The following is a 15,693-nucleotide window of genomic DNA, read 5'->3' as shown; positions in this document are numbered from 1 at the left end:
CCAATTACGATTGATGAACATTTAAGTAGTTGTTGGTAGATATTATTGAAACCATTATTACAATAAATATCTTCAACCATGTGTCTTTGATCATAGCAGTAGGATAACTTTTATTAGTGATAAGCCTATTATAAGTATCAGACATAGAAAGATGCAATACTAAGTTGCATATGTCTGAAACCAGGTTCTTAGAGCAAGTTGGTAAATAATGCACTTTACAAAAATTTGTCTTTGTGACATTTCATCTCACACTCAATATGCCTTCAGGGCAGTTAATTCCAACTACAGGTGGTAGACTAGGTCCAGTACAGTCATCTAAAGATCTTTAAAATAAGGCAGAACTCCTAGAGCCCCTCCTCCAAAGATTCTGATTTAAGTATCAGGTGGGTCTCTGGAATTCATAGTTTAGGAAACTTCCAGATGATATGAATGCACAACCAGATTTGAGAACCACTGTCATGGGGACCTATATTCAAGAGCCTCTAAAGTTAGAAACCAAACAGTCACTAGATGGCAACCTTGCTCACTTTTTTTATTTTTTTAAGCATTGAGATAAAATTAAGTGGAGCACTTGAGATCTGAGAGAGTGTTAGTCTTCTTCTCATTCATAATTATATTTGGAGATGATATCTCCCTATAGGAAGTTATTTTTTTAATACACAAACGAATGCCTTTCTTTTATAGTGCCCATAGTCCCTTCCTTACTTTTCAACTTCATAATCAAAAACAAGGTCTCTTTTGATGAATAATAATCCCCTTGAAAAATTTTAATCTAGCTTTTCTTTGCACACATGTCTCCTATAAAACCCTACATTTCCTGTTTTCTAAGATAATAGCTAATATTTATCTTAACTAAAAATACCTATTTTCTTTCTTACTCTCTTGATCTCATTAAAGCCAAAGATAAGCTGTGCTCCATTTTGTGAGGCTAAAGCCCCTGATATTAACGCTGGCATTTTGTTTTTCTAACTCTGCTTATAGAAGTGTATAGATTTTTGGAAGGAATCTTAGAGGTCATTTAGTCTAGTGTACCTTAAAGCAAGATCACTTTCTTTTATCTCTACTTGCTGGTCATTTTGTACTGCTTACTTACACTAACAGAAAACTCACTACCTTGCACTTCTATTTCTAAGCAGAATAATTTATTCTTTTCCCACATGACATCTTTTATGCTCTTTACCCTTCTCTTCATCAAATTAAAATTTTTTCAATGACCTTTCATGTGACCTGCTACCATACTCGTTACCTCCAAATTATTGTCTGCATATTGGCCGCACATCTCAGCACAGTGTGACAGTTACTCCCCTTATTCTGGCCACTCGCTCCAGTAAGTATAGTCTATGATTGTGTTATATTCCTCGGCACCTACAAAATGCCCGTGCCAGTGCTTGGCCCAAAACACATGCTGAATTAATATTGGTTCCCTTTGTTTCTCATTTAACTTCTAATTCCATAAGCACTGCCCTCCTTCTTGTTTTTGTTTCCTTGTTGCTTGTTGTATAAAAACCAGTATTAGATCAGCTCTGTCCTTTATACTATATTATATAATTTATTTTCTGAATCAAAGTACGTAATTTAGTATTTTATCAAGGCTTTTTGAATCTTGATTTTAAGATCCTATTTATTAACTATCACAGCCAATTTTTTTGAGACATATACATTTTATTGCATTTTAGGTATCCATCTAGGTATTTGTAAGAATTTTGATGAGGGCAAAGTGCAGGACAGTGCTCTGTTGCATGCTGATGTTGGCTCCCCTGAGCTATTCAGCATTTTTAAATATACGAGACCAGAAATACTATTAAAGTCAGAATAGTTAAATCAGAATAGTGCCAAAACTGTATAAAATGTTGTGATAATGTAAATAAAAAAAAAATCCCCTCTTAACAACTTCTTTTTAACATCGTACTGGAAGTCCTTATTAATGCAAGACAGAAAAAAGGATGATATACAGACTAGGAAGGAAGATAGAAAACTGTTTTTGTTCACAAATGACATAATTGCCTATATAGAATACCCAAAAGAATAAACAATAGAACTCCTGAAACTAATACGTGTTGATAGCAAGGTGCAGGATACAAGTTAATATACAAAAAAGTAATTGCTTTCCTGTATACCAATAATAAACAAATGGAATTTGAAATTAGAAACACCATGCCATTTACATTAGAACCCTCAGAATTAAATACTTAGCTATATATCTAACAAAATACAAAATTTGTATGAGGAAAACCACAGAACTCATTTTATTTAGTTTTTCGAATGAAACCAAAGGGCTAAATAATTGGAGAAATACTCCATGTTCGTAGATAGGAAGACTCATTATTGTCAAGATGTGAGTTCTTTCCAACTTGATCTATAGATTCAATGTGATCCTAATAAAAATCCCAGAAAGTTATTTTATAGTAAACACAATATTGAAATAGAAGAACAAGATTGGAGAACTGACACTACCTGCCTTCGAATTTACTATAAAGCTACAGTGTGGTATCAGTGAAAAACAGACAAATAGATCAATGAAACAGAATAGAGAGCCCAGAAAGAGACTGACTTAAATGTAGTCAACTGATCTTTGACAAAAGAACAAAGATAATATAATGGAACAAAAACAGTCTCTTCAACAAATGGTGCTGGAACAATTGGACACCCACATGCAAAAATTGAATCTGGACACAGACCTTATACCTTTCACAAAATTTAACTCAAAATGGATTATAAAACTAAGTATAAAATGCAAAACTATAAAACTGCTAGGAGACATTGGAGAAAATCTCAGTGACCTTAGGTATAGCATTGACTTTTTAGATACAACACAAAAGGCATGATCCATGGAAGAAATAATTGATAAACTGGACTTCATTAAAATTAAAAACTGCTCTGAGAAAGACAATGTGAAGAGAATTAGGAGACAAGCCAGAGACAGAAGAAAATAGTTGAAAAAGACCTATTTGATAAAGAGCTATTTTCCAAAATATACATAGAACTCTAAAATTCAACAAAAAAATCAAATTAAACATTTGATCAAATTAAAATTAATAAAAAATGCTCCACACCATATGTCATCAGGAAATGTAAATTAAAAGAAGAATGAAATACCACTACATACTTATCAGAATGACCAAAATCCAGACACTAATAATACCAAATGCTGACCAGGATATAAATCATCTAGAACTCTCATATATTGCTGTGGGAATGTAAAATGGTACAGCTACTTTGGAAAACATTTTGGCTGTTTCTTAGAAAATTAAACATACTATTGTTATAAGATTCAGCAACCCTCCTTGGTATTTACCGTCCAAAAGTGAACATGTCTATACCAAACCTGCACAGGGATGTTTAAAACAGCTTTATTCATAATTGCCCAAACTTGGAATGCCCTTAGTGGGTGAATGGACAAATAAACTGTGATATACCCAGATAATTGAATATTATTCAGCGCTAAGAAAAAATGAGCTATCAAGTAGTTAAAAAATACAGAAAAAACTTAGGTTCCTATTACTAAGAGCAAGAAGTCAGTCTGAAAATATTTCTACTGCAGGATTCCAGCAAGTTGACATTCAAGGAAATGCAAAACTGTGGAAACAATGAAAAGATCACGGGAGAGGTGAACAGGCCGAGCAAAGAGGATTTTTAAGGCAGTGAAAATATTCTGAGTGATGGTATAACTACAGATATACATCATTACACATGTGTATGAACTCATAAGATGTACACCAAGGGTGAACCCTAGGTGAACTGTGGACTTGTGATTATGATATGTCAATGTAGATTCATTCTTGGTAACAAATATACCATTCGGTTAAATGATATTGATAATGGGGGAGGCTATGCATGTGTCGATGCAGGGGTTATATAGGAAACCTCTGTACTTCTCAGTTTTGTTGTGAATCTAAAATTGCTCTTAAAAAAATAGTTTTAAAAAATGCACACCTCCCCAACTTCCAATTCTAGAGCTCTATATCTAGAAGGACTCTTTTGCCACGGGAGTCTGCTTTATCACCAAAATGGACTGAAAGTGCCAGAAATTAATGCTAGGAAATTATCTCAGAAGCAGCCATCAACCAGGAATTGGAATATAAATACCCCAGTCCCCTTGCCCCTTGACTAAATAACTCTGAAGGGTTTTTTTTTTTACACTGGTCTATAGCATTCCCCCCTCAGGGTCACATTCCATGTTCCCATGGGGTAGCTGGTTTGACGATGAATTCTTTATTGAATTTCTTTATTTCTGTGTCTCATTTCCCCATACAAAATCTGCACAGGGATATTTACCTTCATCTCCTCTCATTCAAATTAAACATAGTAAAAATACACCAAAAAATCTACTAGACTTGAATGCTTTCTGTTTCTGGTGCAAATAAAAGTAAGAAAATACCAATTAGACACCCAAAAGGCAATATGATGGAAGCAGATGGACACTCAATCTTTGAGGCTTATGAAAAAATCAGGCTAGGGATATAAATTTCCGAGTCATTAGAGTATAGACAGTTTGGAAGTCATGAGTGAATGCGATCAACAAGGGAATGAGTAAAAATTGAAAAGCAATCTAAGGATGGGTTGGAACCCTTGGTCATACTAAAGTTTGAAAGTAAGAGAACTGAGGAGGAATCAGAAAAAATGCCAAGATCTTTGCAACTAGGAAAGTGAAGGAAAACTCAAGCAAATGAAAAAAAGTATTTTCAAAAATTTAAAATATTGAATCCTGGATCCCACTGTAGATCGAAAGAACCAGGATCTTTGTTGGTTCATACAGAAAGTTTGCATTTTTGAAGGATTCTCCAATATTCTTTAAACATAATAAGGTTCAAGAAATATTGACTGTTCATGGATCTACACACTGAAAACTATAAGACTTTATTAAGAGAAATTGAAGAAGACACAAACAGTGAAAATGTATTCCATGTTCATGGATTGGAAGAATCAACATAGTTAAAAATGGCCTTATTACCCTGAGCAACATACAGATTTAATGCAATCCCATCAAAATCCCAATGGTATTTTTTAAAGAAATAGAACAATAAAAATCATCACATTGATATGGAATCACAAAAGATCCTGAATAGCCAAAGAAAACCTGAGGGAAAAAAAGCCAAGGGTATCAATCCACCTGACTTCAAATTATTCTACAAAGTGACAATAATTAAAATAGCATGATATTGGCAGGAAAACAGACACACAGACCGGTAGAAAAAATTGATAGTCCAGAAATAAACCCTGGTATATATGGGCAAATAATTTACAACAAAGGAGCCAAAAACACAATGGAGAAAGGAAAGCCTCTTTAATGAATGGTGCTAGAAAAACTGAAAAACTACATGCAAAAGAATGAAATAGACTGCTTTTTTTCACCATTCATTGAAATTAACTCAAAGTGGTTCAAATATAAGATCTGAAACAATAAATTGCCTAGAAGAAAACATAGGTACTAAACTCATGGACCTCAGATTTAGAGAGGATTTTATAAATTTGACCTCAAAAGCAAAAACAAATGAATGGGACTATATCAAAACTAAAAAGCTTCTGCAAAGCAAAAGAAACCATCAACAAAAACAATGAGGCAACTAACCCAATGGGAGAAGATATTGCAAACAACACCTCTGATAAAGGACTAATAACCAAAATACATAAAGAATTCATACAATTCAACAATAAAACAAATAATCCAATTAAAAAATGGGCAGAAGACTTGAACAGACACTTCTCCCAAGAAGACATACAAATACCAATAAAAATATTAAAAGATATACTAGCTCTTAAGGGAATGCAAACCAAAACCACAATGAGTTACCACCTCAACCTGGTAGAATGGCTATCATCAACAGGTAAGATAATAAGTATTGGAGAGGTTGTGGAGAAAAAGGAACACTTACACACTGCTGGTGGAATATAAGTTGTTACTGCCATTGTAGGAGCTTCCTCAAAAAATTAAGAATAGAATTAACATATGATGCAACAATCTCTCTTCTGGGTATTTACCTCCTAAATAGAAAATATTTATATGTAAAGATATATGTTAGTGCTGCAATAGTTCATTACAGCACTAGTCACAGTGGCCAAGAGATGGAAATAACTGAGGTGTGCATCGATAGATGATTGGAAAAAGAAGATGTGGTACATATATACAACAGAATATGACTCAGCCATAAGAAAAGATGAAATACGGCCCTTTGTAACAACGTGGATGGATCTCGAAATATCATGCTACGTGAAATAAGTCAGAAAAAATAAGTTGGGAACTGTATGATTTCACTAATATGTTGGATACAAAACTGAAAGCAATGAACAAACAAGACAAACAACAAATTATAGACAAAGACAACAGTTTAGTGGTTAGCAGAGGGAAAGGGAGGAGGGGAGGAAGTAGATAAGGGTAGAGGGAGTTAAATGTGTGGTAATGGAAGGAGATTTAACTTTGGGTGGTGAACACACAGTGCGATATACATATGACATATTATTAAATCTTACACTTGAAACCTATATAATTTTATTAACCAATGTCACCCCAAAAAGTCTATAAAAAATATTGATCCTTCATAACTCCTATCCTCCCCTCTTTTGGGGAGGGTGGGCATGGTATTGTAGGTAGCATGGCACAGATAAGCTTTTATTCTTTATTAGTAGGTTCACAACAGAAAAAAAAAAAGCCCAACATTATAGTTGGGCATTTATAATTGACTTCTCAGAAGCTCATCCTGCTACCTAAGCAAATTGGGCCCTGTAATTAGAGGTGATATATATATACAGTTTTGAATTAGCTGAATATGGATCTTTTCTTTCTGGAGTTGAGGTTATCCTAAGTTGATAATGTTAGTTGCTAGGGAGTTTCACATTCCTGAGCTAGATCATTAACCAAAAAAATAGGTCGATAGAAAATTAAATTCTTGTTAAGATGCAAAATCAGATCAGATAGCAAGGTTTCAGCTTTACTTCAGTCCTACAGATAATTTATTTTTGCAATTATGACAAATAATTATACTAATAAGACTGTTTTTTTTATTGTTAGTAATTATGCATCCAAGTGAAATCTCTCTGAAATAGTCATCCTGGGAAGCTAAATGCTACAATTCTGAAAATCTTTTAGAAATACCTTCAGTATCCATGGCAACTACATTTGACTAGCACATCCTTTTTTTTAGTGTTGATTTTAGAATTACTGATACTGATACTAACAATAATTAACGTCATTTCATGATTGTCATAAACTGAATGTGTGCCACCAAATTCAGCATTTGAAACCTAATCCCCACATGATGGTATTGGAGGTATGGCCTTTGTGAAATGATTAAATCACGAGGACAGAGCCCTCATGAATGGGATTTAGCATCCTTATTTGTAAATAAGACCCAGAGAGCTCCCTGTCCCTGCTGTCATGTGAAGTTACAGGAAGATGGCTATCTATGAACTAGGAAGCAGGCTCTAACAAGATACTGAATCTGCTGGTGCCTTGATCTTGGACTTCCCATTCCCCTAGAACTGTGAAAAATAAATATTTGTTGTTTAAGCCACCCAGTCTATTGTACTTTTGTTATAGCTGCCTGAACCAAGACAATGATTCTCGTAGATTGACTTCTACAGAGTAGTCTCAAGAATGTTTGCAACAAAAAGGACACAAATTTAACAGCTGAACACAAGCACTTCTAGGAGAAAACTCTCAGAAGGTGTGCTATTATTAGTCAAATAAAAAACTCTAGAGATCCACAAAAACAAGACCAGCTACATTATCTGCAAATCTCAGTACAAATGAAAATGCAGAACCTCTTGTTCAGAAAGCAGGGGAAAGTACTGTTAAAGTTACTGAATTACAAAGCTCCTTTTTGCATATCTCATCTGCTCAAGCACATGCTTCATTGTCCCATCAGACTTCACTGACAAAACATAAGTTCAAAGACAATTATTAAGAATTTAAAGATGGCAATAGCAGAGCATTAAGTCAAGTATGAGCTCTGTGTGACAGCACAGGACACCCAATAACAGAGCTAGCTCTGCAGAGATCCCTGCTATTAAGATACTACCACTGATGCATATAAAAGTTACAGACTTTGTATTTGTTTCATTATTGGTCAAAGAATAAGAAGACTTGGGATGCAAAGAAGAGGGACTAGTTAGGGCAACAAAAGCAAGACCTCTACAGAGGGGTTAGAGGCAGAGAAGCACGTGGAGACAGCGCCTTCCTGGCTGGCTCCTGAGGCAGGCCAATAAGTTGAGGATGTGGCAGCTTATTTTAACTCGAGTTCAAATAAAACAACATTTGCCCTGTAGGTGGGTTTCGGCAAACATCCTAAAGGCCACTTTATACAAAACTTTGTGGAAACACCGTAGGACAAAACTAGCACATACCTACCCACTCTCTGTCCCACCTCATTTCCTATGCTTCCCATTGCTTCCATGTTTAATTCAAGGAAGTCACAAAAATACTGGCTATTAAACAACTTAAGGTTAATTTATATTCTCATCATGTTCTAGGTTTTTGCTAAAATACACACAGATGATTTAAAGGAGTAAAGAAACTCTAAAATTGTTTCTATAATTCCCTGAAGCAGTTTCACCTGAGTACTATCTTATCTTTTCAATAATTTTCTCCTTGGCAGAAAACCACTTAGTTCTTTATATCTCTTGCATTCTTTATGATAGCACTAAGCATGGAACTGATTACATATTGAACAGTTTAACTATGTATCATAACTGGAGCAGAATGTGTAGAGACTGTATACAAATGCTTCCTCCCCTCCCCCCCCCACCAAAAAAAAATTCATCCAATTTTCAGTGTAAACTTTAACCTTGATGCACCTTCCTAACATCTATAGTACAGGATAACTTACATTGTTATTCAAATTTGGTATATAATGATGGTGAGAGTATTAGAATGACATTCCTGTATTTCTAATTTATTAATTTCCAGGCCCATTTATGGTACCTCGCAGATTTATTTAAATCATTTTGAGATGTTTTCTGAAATTATTAAAGAGTTTTAAGACAAAGACCTTTATTTTAATTGATATTAACTATTTAATAGCATTATGAAAAAGCGAGGATATAAAATCCATTGTTAAAATATCAAATACTGTTTCCAGTTCTACAGAATTCTTCTGTCACTTTTCCAATTATATCGATACCATCTAACCTGAGGTTGTGCAAGTTGTATCACCTCACAACTTAGGTTTAAGCAATAGAGAATAATATTTATTGTGAAGGAAATAGTGATTACTAAAACAAAGTTTTTATAATATAATGAAATTCTAGAATGACCCTGAGGAAGAAACTCTTGGACAAATGAGTTGAACTTTCCATGAACCTTCTCAGACAGAGGAGAAGGTGGCAAATTAGTGAAGGAAGAAATTAGAACAGTTAAGAACTAAAATTTCCCCAAAGTGAGCATGAGGTAAAGGATTTTCCAGTCACAATGAAAATAGAATTTGCCGACAAGGTCATAATCACATCAGACAACTCACAACTGGGAAAAAGAAATTTACAAAACATTATTTATTTTTAACTACACAATTTGGAATATTTCCAGACTATGTCTGGGAAGTGCTTGTCTGCCCTTGGTCATTACACTGCTCGCTTTTCTTTTTGACCTCTCTCACTCCGTTACTACCACACTCATGCTTTATCTGTGGGGTAGTAAGGAGTCTACTTACATGAAGTATTTCAAGAGCCTCTAAAGAAGCTCATAGAAGCAAAGTAGAATGGTGATTACTAGGGTCCAGGGAGAGGGAGAAATGGGGAGCTGCTCTTTGATGAGTATAAATTTTCAGTTATACAAAACGAATAAGTTCTGGAAATCTGCTGAACAACATCACATCTATAGTTATCAACACGGAATGTACACTAAAATTTTTGTTAAAAGGGTAGATCTCATGTTAAATGTTCTTACTATAATTGAAAAAAAGGTAATAAGGAAGCACTTAATTGCATTAATTCTAACCATATTTTGTTCCTTTAACTTGTAGATTGCTTTATAGGATTCAGGTATTTATCATTGGTAAGTCATGCCTTATTAAAAAGTGGAATATCTGTGCTCCTAATTTAATGCACAAATCCCATGCTTTTCTGACCTTTGGGATCTGGCATTATCTTTGAGAAGTGATATTTATATTATAGTCCATTTTAACAAACACCCTCATGCTTTAGTACAGGGCAGTAAACCTTCCCTGAAAACCAAAAGGATTTATTCACAATATAATGAATCATTTTATATACATCCCTGATAGTGGGAAATGAACCATATTACTGTTCGTTTGAGGGAGGATCCTATTATTTTAAGCCAGTAATTGGAACAAGGTAGATTTCACCTTATTTCCCAGGAATGACATTGATTTTTAACAAGATCTCCAAAGAATCATTTCTCTACACCATTAGAAGACATAGCTTCTTCCTAAGGCCAGGAAAATACTTAGGATGCCTAGTTCCTTTGTAGATACTCTTGACACAAATCTTTGGACTTCTCTGGACTGGTCTCAAAACACAATTTAATGCTTTTGATCAAGCTCGAAGAACTAAAGTATTTCTTATAAAGCATTCAGCCTAAATAGCTTCTAGGGTAATTAAATAAACTCAACCCAAATAAAGTCTAGGGTTCATGAGATCTAGTCTCTTTAGGTGCTGCCTTCAAAAACACAAAACAAAACAAAACAAAAAAACCCACAATCAACTATGGCTTCTAAATAATATGGGTTTAGAAAGTTATTTTATTGGAGAGGTACTAGAGAATCTATCAAAATGGCTTTTTGTAGCATTTTACATAAGATTGAAAAAGCATGGATTATTCATTTCAAAGAATCAACTTTCTTAATTCCACCATTGAAGTCAAAGTCAAAACTAAGCAAGTATAATTTCAATTCGTACTTGATTCTTTAGACAAAGCACTAAAGGAAATTTTATTCACAATTCGCACTAATATTTTTTAAATACCCTCTCCGTATTTCTCTTGCATTCATTTCTTCTCTCCCTACAGCTCCCCCGGATCTTTTTTTGCCACGCCCCTGATTGTTTTCCCTGAAGCCCACTGACTTACTATGTCTTTTCTTTCTGTCTCTTCTCATTTCTTTTCTACACATAGGAGATCTGACCTTTTAATTCAAAACCTCTCCCCACCTGTACCTTCTTCTCAGGTGTTTGCCTTCTCAACTACCCTGGTCTGCATCAGTGTTTCTTGACCTTCTTTTTTATTATTGCCTCCTCCAAGGAGACATTTTAGACATATTTTTTCCTAACTCCCTCCCATGAAATTTTAAAGCCACAGATATGCCATATCCTTGCTTACATGTTATATGTATCTGCACTTTATGCATAAAAAAGTGTATGATTTTTTTCACCCCCCACCCAAGAACCAATCCCTTCCTGGGGGGCAATGTTGTCTTATCTGAGAATGCACGGTCTCCAACCTAGGAGAGACAGCAGAGTGGAGCAAGAGCTGATGGGCAAGAAGTGTCTGCCAGCTGCAAGTTCTTTTGTAAGAGTTCTAATTCCGCTCTTATTTTATTTTATTATTTTATTTTATTTTATTTTATTTTATTTTATTTTATTTTATTTTATTTTATTTTATTTTATTTTATTTATTTTATTTTATTTTATTTTACCTGTTCTTTAGCCACTTGGGCACTACTCTAGCCAGTTCCATTCCTAAGCAAAGCTGTCTAATCTGGCTTCCATTCTTAGCTTCTGCCTTCTCTTATTTTTCCTTGATAACTAGTATCCTGCAACACCACATTTAAAGACCATTCTTACTTCTGCGCCCAATAAACTCCTAGGAATTTGGGAATCTCACCTCCTAACTGTCAGATGATAAAACCAGCTAACTTGGGATAATTCTTGCACATTAAAAACTAATCTACAAAATCAATGTATTTCTCCTCCAAAAATCATTTGTATTCCTTTTCCCTCTAAAAGGAAATTATCTTCTTCACGGGAATTAAGTCTTGCTAGTAGTTCAGGCTCCATAGAAAGCAGACGGGAAGGTGTTCTGGAATACAAGCATTCTCTAAATATCCTAAAATCATAAAAATATAAGTCACTCAGATGCCACCTACTCTGTCTCTTCACTATATTTAAGGTTTCCTCTCTTCCTCATCATCTATCTCCCCATTAATATTACCTACTCTCTAGGCTGGAATCTTGGGAAGAAGGGAAAGCTTCGTTAATATCTTTAGAGTCACTGTGGCATCTGGTATGGCACACTGCATTGCTGCCCCTCAATGAAGCAAAATTAAATTCCCAGTTCCAAATAGTTCCCATTTTAAGAAGTAGTCCTGCCTTACTTTTAGTCCTTAAGCTCTTCATCCGTCAAGTAAAAAGTATGAAAAAAAATTTTTCTATTTCTATATTCTCCATAGTCCTGGTGATGAATTCTATGAGAGGCAGCATGGTGAGGCTGTACTTCTCAAAATATCGTCTCCAGCACATAGTAAGCATTATGTTTCACCTCACAACCCAATTCACTTCACAAACACGTAGGCACAGAAATTTTATAAAATAATTTTATGTAGGTTATACTCTGTTAATTTCTATTTCCTAAAATTATAGTCGTGACCCACTAAATTTTTCCCATGACTCAGCAGTGGGCTGTGACCTGCAGCTTGAGAAACAAAGGGTAGAAGCTGAGAGCACCTGTGCGTTTGAGTCAGAGTCAGAGATGGGTACAAACTTGGGCACTTTGCCCTAAGAGTCATGTGATATTGAACAAGTGATTTAGCCTTTGTATCCTTTAGTGTTCTCTTCTTTAAGACAGAAATGACAATAGCACTTACCTAGAAAGATTGTTGTGGGAGATTAAATAAATGTATCCAAAACACTTTGTTCGGCTTAAGGCACATAGTAACTGTTAATAATTGTTAGCTCTTACTACTATTCACTCTTTGAATTCCTTCCAGAAACTTGGAGAAAGAAGTTACGTGAATGTAAAATATAATGCTTATATTTTACTTACCGCGCATTTAATTATGTTCTATAATTTTATGTCCTTATTTCGTTCCATAATTTTTATGTTCCTATGAGTGGTTTCTTCTCAGCTGTCTTATAACTCTCTGTTGGGGCTGCTCATGAACTTTTTCTTCTACTACATGTAGCACCTACTCAGAGCGGAGGTCCAAGTACTATTAAAGTTCTCATCCAGCTACTTTTTTGCAAATAATTTTTTATAACATGTAAAGGAAAGAATGATGTAAAATAGATTAGGGAGTATGGAAAGAGGAAATTATTTGCAACTTTGAACTAATGCTTCTAATGATGGCCAAAATTTATCTTAAAAGAAGACTTACTGTAATATGGAACTTTTCCCAAACAGTAACTTAAAATAAATATGAGAACCTCAAATCATAGAATCATGGTGTTTTTGAGAAGTACCACTTAGAGGGAAAATGTCTTATGAAAACAAGTACTCTTTACTTGCTTTGCCCTCTTAAATCAGGAAGCGGTATTCCAAACTGATGTAGAAAAACAGTGAAAAACAGTTTCTTAAGATTACAAAATCCTACATTGCTATAACCAGAGATCTAACAAGATTACTTCCTGAGGAAAGAATAGGATACTGTATTATACCCAAAATGAATTTTTATGAAAGCTCTTTTTATAAATAATAATAATAATAAAAATTGATAAAATAAAGCTGGTCTAAATAATGCTAAAAATAGTAAAATTAATAATTAATCATTGAACTCCTAAATTAAAAACCAGGGAAGATTAACAAAGTTAAGGTGCTCAAGAAGTTATCTGCTTGGGTAACCAAGACAAACACATGTAAATTTCATTAACAAAATGAATTAAATAATGTGTTGAGACAACATGAGAGATAACACAGAGGAATGTATGACTAATTAAACAATGCAGGTCTACTTGTACAAAAGAGATAAAGAATGGTGACGGTGAGGATGATAAGAGAGAGCTTTCTAGAGTGAAATTTAGACTTGATTCCAACAATTCTCTCTACTCACCCTTGAAGAAGACTAGCACAATCTGTAAGTCAGAATAAACCCTGGCTAGGAGGAATTAGTTAAAGGCCTATTGAGTATGTTGGGTACACTATGAATTCAATCCTTGATAGATCTATGACATAGCAGAGCAATAACATTTTTTAAATTTTTGATTATTTTCATAGTTTACAAATCGGAGAATTAGATATTTTATAGTCTGTGGATGCCACTCTAGCATCCATTTAGGTTCCACAGAATTCCCTCCCTTTTTAAATATAGTAGTTGTATATTTAGGATTTGGGGTTAGACACGTTAAAATATGACACAAGTCTTTCCTGATGGATACCTCAGAACACCCAGTTATAATTATGTAAACACCAAAAAAATGTTACAAAGGAAGTGAGAGGTTTACATATTAAAATGAACACTAGCATTACCAATAGTACGCAAATATAATTTAATTCTATTCTAAGAAAATGTTCAAGATTTATTCCAATTGCTTCTGCCAGATTTTGCTCTCACTTTGTGCTAGAATTTTTTAAGAATAGAGATGTCTTAAAGAAAAAATTGTGTTTTATATTACCCAGGAAGATGATTTTCTATTAATAATTGTTCCCTGCTGACATCTGGAGGCTTGACAAGGGTAATGAAGACAATGGGACCAATGATTAAGCATTATTATATTGATTTTTCAATTTATTGTCCTTTGATCAAGCTTTCAGTGGATTTCCTGAAGCTGACAACCTTAACAGTCCACCAAAGAGGAAATGATTTAGAAAAATAACAAATCCAGTGGCAGGGAGGATAGTTTGTAGTTAAATATAGTATATATGTATCTACAATTACACCGAAACATCCTTAAAATATTAACAGCTAGACAAACTAATCAATTAATTAAACTAACAATTTATTGGCCTTAGAGTAAGCATAGAGCCTTTCAATTATCTTTTTTAAATTAGTTATTTACTTTGGAGACTCAGAGTAAAACCACAGATGAAGAAACATCAACCCTTTGAAGGACTAAGCAAACACTTTCTGTGTCCGCCCAAGGTGAGTCCACACTAAAAGAATTAACCAGGCGCTGTGGGCAGCAGATCTCGTATTTACAAAGTTGATGCCCTAGAAGGACATCAGAGAGATGTTCTTCTAAATGAACAGTTATACCACAACTGTGCCTTTTAATTTAAAATCTAGGAAGATGAGTCGAACATAAGCTCAATATGAACCAAAAGTGAGACATGTATTAAAAGGCTAAGAGTTATCGAATTAGCCCTCATAAATTAGAAGAAAGATTTCAGCTCAATAGAAGAACAAACTTTTTAATTAGAGTAGAACTAATCTCCTAAATTGGTAAATTCTTCCATGCCTCTCTCTACAGGTTTAAGTAAAGAGCGCATGCCTCTCAGGAAATATGCGTGGTGATGGAATGTCACCTTAGTGGTGCTAAAGATTTATAATTCTAAGCATGAAAAATTTTGCATTTCTAGTCTCCTTACATCTTGTGAACACAATCTAAAACTTTTAACTCAAATAAAGTTGCTGGAACTCATAGTAATAGAGAAAAATTAATACAGAATTACAGAAGGGTAGAAGTCTTATAGGAAATTGGCTATAAATTCTTATTATTTCAATTCTTAGATTTGAAATGTTTTCAATAAAAAAGAAAGTAGTAAAAGTACTAAATATGAGAACTATTATACTTACTGACCAGTTTATTTCAAAAAATTCTGTCATCCTTTTGAACTCTAAAAAAAGAAAACCCTCCTCCTTGAATGAATAAAAT

Source organism: Rousettus aegyptiacus, unplaced genomic scaffold (genome assembly GCF_014176215.1).
Source record: "Rousettus aegyptiacus isolate mRouAeg1 unplaced genomic scaffold, mRouAeg1.p scaffold_m13_p_10, whole genome shotgun sequence".
In the NCBI taxonomy this organism is placed as follows: Eukaryota; Metazoa; Chordata; class Mammalia; order Chiroptera; family Pteropodidae; genus Rousettus; species Rousettus aegyptiacus.
The sequence above is the reverse complement of the archived record's forward strand: the minus strand, read 5'-3'. Positions refer to the sequence as shown.